Below are 6898 nucleotides of genomic sequence, written 5' to 3'. Positions count from 1 at the left end.
CTCCAGGTACTCCGGTTTCCTCCCACATTCCAAAAACATGCTAGGTTAATTAGCGACTCCAAATTGTCAATAGGTATGAATGTGAGTGTGAATGGTTGTTTGTCTATATGTGCCCTGTGATTGGCTGGCCACCAGTCCAGGGTGTACCCTGCCTCTCGCCCCGAAGACAGCTGTGATAGGCTCCGGCACCCCCGTTACCCTCGTGAGGATAAGCGGTAGAAAGTGAATGAATGAATGAATGAATGAACCGATATGCCGATATCAGCCGATACCGATATCAGCTGATACCGATATGTGTAAGGTGGTGAATGAACACATACAATATGTGTTGGGAACAGCATTTTTTTTAAATATCAGTTTTCATGATAGGGAAAAAAATCTGATACCGATATCAACCGATACTGATTATCTGTACCGATAATTATCGGACATCCCTAATAATAACACAAAAACTTTGTCTTTATATGTGTCACTTTTTAGAAATCTTTCTACAAAATGATAACTCCTGTCAATTTTTTGATGTGCAGTCGTCAGTACAAAAAGTTGACAAAGGTGTTTCAAGGTGGATGATGGACTGTGTGATTTTAAGCTGTGATTACAGTGTTTGGATTACCTCCTCCCATCCACCATGTCCACCACTTGGCTATCAGGACAAGTCACAGCAAGCACAATCTGTCCAACATCCCTTTGAGTTGGGTGTATTTCATTCTTAATGTTTGACTAATTTGTACTGATTACCAGGCCTACATACATTTTCTTTAATAACCCATGTGTTGAATTATTGTTGTTTCCATATTGATGCCTATAACACCTGCTTGTCACTTGTTTACTATGCACCCGTGTTGAAACGATTGCATTCACACTCGACCAAACCAGCCCTACTATGAGCGCAATCGCACAAGAGTTCATTTTAATCAAACGTGAAAGGTGTGAGCGTAGCCTCGTAGTGTGATGGGGCTGTGAAAGTAGCCCTTTTCACACTGTCTGGAGAAGAAGTGTATTTTTGCACCTTTCTCTCCAGGTAATGCTTCGACATGAATTGCACTGACACTGAATCGAAGGGTGGAGGGAAATGTTCTGCCTCTGGAGGTACAGTAGTATCAGAGCTTGAGGGCCCTTAAACTTAGACATAGGAAAAAAGTAATTAGGCATTATTTTCTAAAAATGATAAAAGTGGAATTATTGGAATGAGGCTATTCGAGCCCCTGCTGGGTCAATAATTGGTAATAACATTTATTTGTAAACAGTATCATTTTTGGACCTAATAACTGTATATTAGAGCAACCTTTTTACCCTACGGACATAAAACGGTCCCTTCACGGATCTCAAATAAAAAATTATTGATTTTTTTTCTTAATTCACTTTTTGTCATAGGATCCCCTGATTTCATTTCCATTGGAAAAACACAAAACATGCAATAGAATATGATCCAAAAATGAGGCAGAAAGTGGAATTATTGGTATAAGGCTATTACAGCCTTGGCTCGGTCAATAATTGCAGCATTAACTTCGGTAAACAGGTGTGCAGACCAGGAGAACAAGGCAGGAGTCCAAAGGGGCCAGCAGACCAAAGCAAGTGAAGATCATTCATTTTCTACCGCTTATCCTCAAGGGTCGCGGGGGTTGCTGGAGCCTATCCCAGCTGTCTTCAGGCGAGAGGCGGGGTACACCCTGGACTGGTCGCCAGCCAATCACAGGGCACATATAGACAAACAACCATTCACACTCAAATTCATACCTATGGACAATTTGGAGTCGCCAATTAACCTAGCATGTTTTTGGAATGGGGGAGGAAACCAGAGTATGTAAATGGCCGAGGGTGGGATTGAACTCGAGTCTCCTAGCTGTGAGGCCTGCATGCTAACCACTCAACCACCATGCAGTTCAAGTGCAGATCATGACAATCAAGTATTACAGCCTAGAATAACCGCATTTCTAATATTGTACTACTTATTTTTGTTTGTTTTTTTTTCAATTAAATGATTAAAAAAAGCGTTTTTCGAAAAAATGTCACATCTTTTCAATTCACTTCAATGTCTTTTCTCTTTAATTCTCAAAAAGTAGCATTTCTTGGACAATATAAGCTGTCAATCCGTCCATTCATTGTGTGTAGCAAAGTCAAGTAAACCACCCCACACTTCATAGTGTGGGAAGAACAGGCTAGCTGATGACAAAGCGACTAATAACTGTGACCAGTCAGACTAATCACTAGCTTGTGGTCTGCCTTCATATTAACCTGCCGCTTATTATTAACAACACACTGTGTGTGTGCATTCCAGAGTTTTGGGTTTGGTTTTGAGCTCGAAGAATGTTACCTTCAAGCAGTCGAGTAGTGAACACTTGAGCAAAATGCCTCACACGAGTACCCAGTGTTCCCTGTAAATAAGAGCCAAAGTTCCAATGGTTGGACCTTTAGTGAAGGACAAGAGTCATTGCAGCAGCTTGTCACGGTGGAGTGACCAGATGGAAGCCATTTCTCACTGAAGGGCACACGACAGCCCCCGTGAGTGTTTGCCAAAAGGCACTACCATGAATTATGGAGGCACAGAGTTAAAATCCATCCATCTGATGGGATGAAGATTGAACTGCTTGGCCCGAAGTTCCTAACAGAAAGCTAAACTGTTCTCACATTAGCAGACACACCTGCTATAGGCACTAGTAGATTGCTTTAAGAAAGATGGACATACAAATAGACCCTAATACCCAAAAGGAGGAGCAATGTGAGGACTGATAGGACTCAAAGTTGTACACCCCTCCTCCCCAACTAAAGGTCCGATCCGGTCTTGTCCAAAACTGCTGTCATTGACCGTTCTGTTGTCGCTGTAGATGGCGAAATGATACGACGGCTTAGCAATTTGTGGGGTCTGATTTTTGTGATGCTTTTCAACGCATATTGTTTACTCAACTGTTGGAACTACTTTCCTCAGCACCGAAATCCGAAAAGTTCTGTCAGTATGTTTAAGTTCCCCATAGGTATGAATGTGAGTGTTTATGGTTGGTACCCCGGGTGACCAATCCAGGGTGTACCCCGCCTCTCGGCCCAAGTTAGATGGGTTAGGCTCCAGTATTTTTCCCTTTACGGGTCGCCACAGCAAATCAATCTCCTCCATCCAACCATGACTTCTGCATCTGTCTCTCACACCAACTGCCCTCATGTCCTCCTTCACTACATCCATAACCCTCCTCTTTGGCGTTCCTCTACGCCTCCTACCTGGCAGCATCCTTCTACCGATATATTCAGTATCTCTCCTCTGGACATATCTCAACCATCTCGGCCTGACTTTATCTCCAAGGTCTCTAACATGTAATGTCCCTCTGATGGATTTGTTCCTGATCCTATCCATCGTGGTCACTCCCAAAGATCTGCTTCCTGTCTTTTCCTCAGTGGCACTGTCTCTAGACCAAACAACATGGCTGGTCTCACCACAGTTTTGTATACCTTTCCTTTCATTTCAGCTGAAACTCTTCTATCACACATCCATTCCATGGTGAGGGTAAGCAGCATAAAAAATGGATGGATGAATGGATGGATGTTATGTGTTTGTTTTTATCATATCCTGCCTCTCCTGACCGCATATCATTCATTGGTCTTCACCAAGGACAACAACCTATGATTGCGTGTGAATGAATGTCCAAAACAATAATGACACCGGGTTGTCAACACAGTGTGATGAATGAGGGAATGGCAGTAAATGAGGGGAAAAAAACTGTTCAGAATTTCACATCTTCAAAAAGTATTGCATTAAAAAAAATCTTTTGACAGGATGAACCTTTTTCAGTGTCAAAGCAGGCGTAATTGCATGTCAGAATTTCATTTTCAGTGCAATGCTGTCTGGATGTTTGCAGTTGCGAGACATATTATGATAGTTTATATAGTTAGGTAGCTGTAGTGGTAGATACAGTATTTCATTTATTGACTATGTGTATTGCTGTGTCGATGACTGTGATTGTTACTTCCTGCAGGTCTGAAAGATATTGTGGTGCATTGTCAGACGTACCAACTTGAGAAGAATGACCCCCCAGCTCAGCTCCACCAGGAGACTGACGGTTTTATTCAACAGGGTCCCTTTTGGGGAGCACGGCGGCATTGAAGAGATGGGATAAGAGGTAAGGGTGAGAGTGACGATGTGTAAAAAAAAAAAAAAAGATGACACCATAAAAGGATAAACAAATAAAAAGCGGAAATGTGGACGTGTAGGGATTAAAAACAAAGAATTACAAACAAATGGTTCATCCTCTGGGCATGAAGTCTGCACAAAGAAGCCGTCCATCAAAAGTCATCTGGGAGTGCACAGGTTGATGATGTGCAAATATCAATTTAAATGCAAAACATTCTGTTGTTTTCCAGTCAGATGGGTCATTTAGTTCCTACAAAAAGTGTTTTTAATATAAATTCAGTCGTCTTTTGTTGCTGCATGTTCTTGCCTCGTTTTAATTCCACAAACCTGACATATGACCTTAGGACTGATTGTTGCGTTGGTTTAATGATCCATGGTTGCATCTGGAGAGGGAAACTGTTAGCTCAGTAGCCTACAAAATGTGGTGTAAACAAACAATAATAAGAGCGTAAAGGTAACTATAGGGGTGTTATTTCATGTCTACAGGGTTCTAATTATGTTAAAAAACTGAATCATAAACAGGTTTTCTTTGCGCTAACTCAAAATATTTTGTTTATCAATATTAAATTCTACTTTGCAGACATTCAAACCAATTAACTGCATAAAAATGAGGGATGACTGTATTGATATAGCACTAGATGCTAATTTTTGCTAATGCTAATAATTGCTTCTTGTGTTGTTGCATTGTATGGTTTAGCACCACATGCTACTTCAAACCTGTCATTCCTGGATTCCTGCCGCTGTATGGCCCCTTCAAGCCTTCCACTCTCCTGGTGCTTGGCCCACGGCGTCCCAAACCTGTCCCAGCGCCACGCCTGAGGAACCCTTCAGTTCCGAAGCGAGCGGAACTCCTCAAACCTCAAACTACTAGCAGAATGGTCCTTCACCCGCACATTCTTCCCAAATGACAAAAAAAAAATATTTCTTTAAACAAGTCAATAACTTCAAATGCATTTCAAGGAGTATTTGATTATTAATATATTCATTATTATTTATTATATTAGCTTTATTATTATGAGATTTTCACACAATTATTTTTTTAGTGTTTTTAAAATAAGTAAAAAAAAAGTTAAGTCTAAAAAAATATAATAAAAATATAATATGCTATAAAAATATAGACAATTTTTCCCCCACTTGAAATGAGTCACTCATTTAGAACTTACTATGTTTGGAATGTACATATAAAATAATTATATTATGGCGATTTTGCCCGTTAAAAGCCAATATGTTTCAATTAAATCTGCTGTTTTTGTTACTAAGTAAAAACACACACTTATTACAGTAAAGTTATTGCAGAAAACGCTAAAAGGTGAGATTTTGTTGCATGCTTTCAATCAGATAAAGGTAGAGTCGTCCTGTGGATAAAAAATTGAAAGCCAGTAGTTGAAATTGAGTGCTTTGGTGTGATGTTTGCATCCTGTCCACAGATGAAGATGAAATTGAGCACCAACAGGACAGGATGGAGGACGAGGGGAACAACAAGAAGGAAAAAAGACTCCTGATCCAGTTGATGACAGTGTTTATGGTATGAGGACGGTTGTTTGGCAGAGACCAGAATGTGTGAGGAGCCCCAGGGACACACCTGGTGTGTCTCCACCCATCCAAGGACATTTCACCAGCCTCTATTTCCCATGGTTCTTTCAGCCTGAGGGCGAGCCACACAGCACAAGTAAGTGTTAAAAGACTTTTTGTTTTTTTTATGGTTTTTGTCTACATTAAAGGACAGTTTAACTTAACTACAGTCTGTTAAAGTAGCTCATAAACTAGCGCATAGCATAGCATAGCATGGCTTGACCAGGCCACTCCATAGTCAAAATTCAAAGTCAGAATTCATGGTTCTATTTATTACAGCAAATCTTCCAGGTCCTGATGCAGCAAAACAGCCTCGGACCATCACACTACCTCCACCATATTTTACTTGATATGATATTCCTTTTCTGAAAGGCAGAGTTTCTTTTATGCCAGATCAGAAATTCAGCTTTTGTCTGCAATCAAGCGTTTGCGATAACTTGCAGTGCTAATAGAGGTATTTTGACCCACTAATTTTTGCAGAACTGTTGTCACATTGGAGGTTTTTCCGGCATGAAGAGTCTTTTTAAGGTCATGCCACAGCATCTCAATAGGATTCAGGTCAGGACTTTGACTAAGTCACTCCAAAGTCAAAATTCAAAGTCAGAATTCATGGTTCTATTTATTACAGCAAATCTTCCAGGTCCTGAAGCAGCAAAACAGCCTCGGACCATCACACTACCTCCACCATATTTTACTGTTGATATGATATTCCTTTTCTGAAAGGCAGAGTTACTTTTATGCCAGATTTTGTCTTGTAAGACCGCATAGTATTTCCCCAAATGTCTTGGACATCATGAAGATGTTTTCTGGCAATATTGAGACTAGCCAATCTATGCCCTCTCTCTCTCCATCTCAAGCTTGATGACGTTGCCCAGAAACATGGTATGTACCTCACGGCGGTGTAGCAAATGAATAGCGCAGACAAGAACATGAGCTTCATTAACAGACATTGGGTTGTTACGGGGGCTGCATGGTGAACGAGTGGTTAGCGCACAGACCTCACTGCTAGGAGACCAGGGTTCAATTCCATCCTCGGCCATCTCTGTGTGGAGTTTGCATGTTCTCCCCGTGCATGCGTGTGTTTTCTCCGGGTACTCCGGTTTCCTCCCACATTCCAAAAACATGCTAGGTTAATTGACGACTCCAAATTGTCCATAGGTATGAATGTGAGTGTGAATGGTTGTTTGTCTATATGTGCCCTGTGATTGG

General features: G+C 41.0%; 1 protein-coding gene across 2 annotated transcripts in view; it reads left to right on the top strand.

Annotated features, from left to right (window-relative positions):
• col14a1a (collagen, type XIV, alpha 1a) overlaps positions 1-6898 on the top strand; it is a 140582-nt gene that overhangs the window by 3033 nt on the left and 130651 nt on the right. Inside the window, exons 2-4 of one of the 2 annotated variants that reach the window (XM_058084546.1) lie at positions 3456-3493; positions 3963-4106; positions 5545-5786. The gene's annotated coding sequence lies outside the window, so the exon portion shown is untranslated. The remainder of the gene's footprint in view (positions 1-3455; positions 3494-3962; positions 4107-5544; positions 5787-6898) is intronic. The other variant, XM_058084545.1, reaches the window with a different exon arrangement.

Source organism: Doryrhamphus excisus, chromosome 10 (genome assembly GCF_030265055.1).
Source record: "Doryrhamphus excisus isolate RoL2022-K1 chromosome 10, RoL_Dexc_1.0, whole genome shotgun sequence".
Lineage (NCBI taxonomy): Eukaryota > Metazoa > Chordata > Actinopteri > Syngnathiformes > Syngnathidae > Doryrhamphus > Doryrhamphus excisus.
Note: the sequence above shows the minus strand (reverse complement) of the source record. Positions and strands in the feature narration are given on the sequence as shown.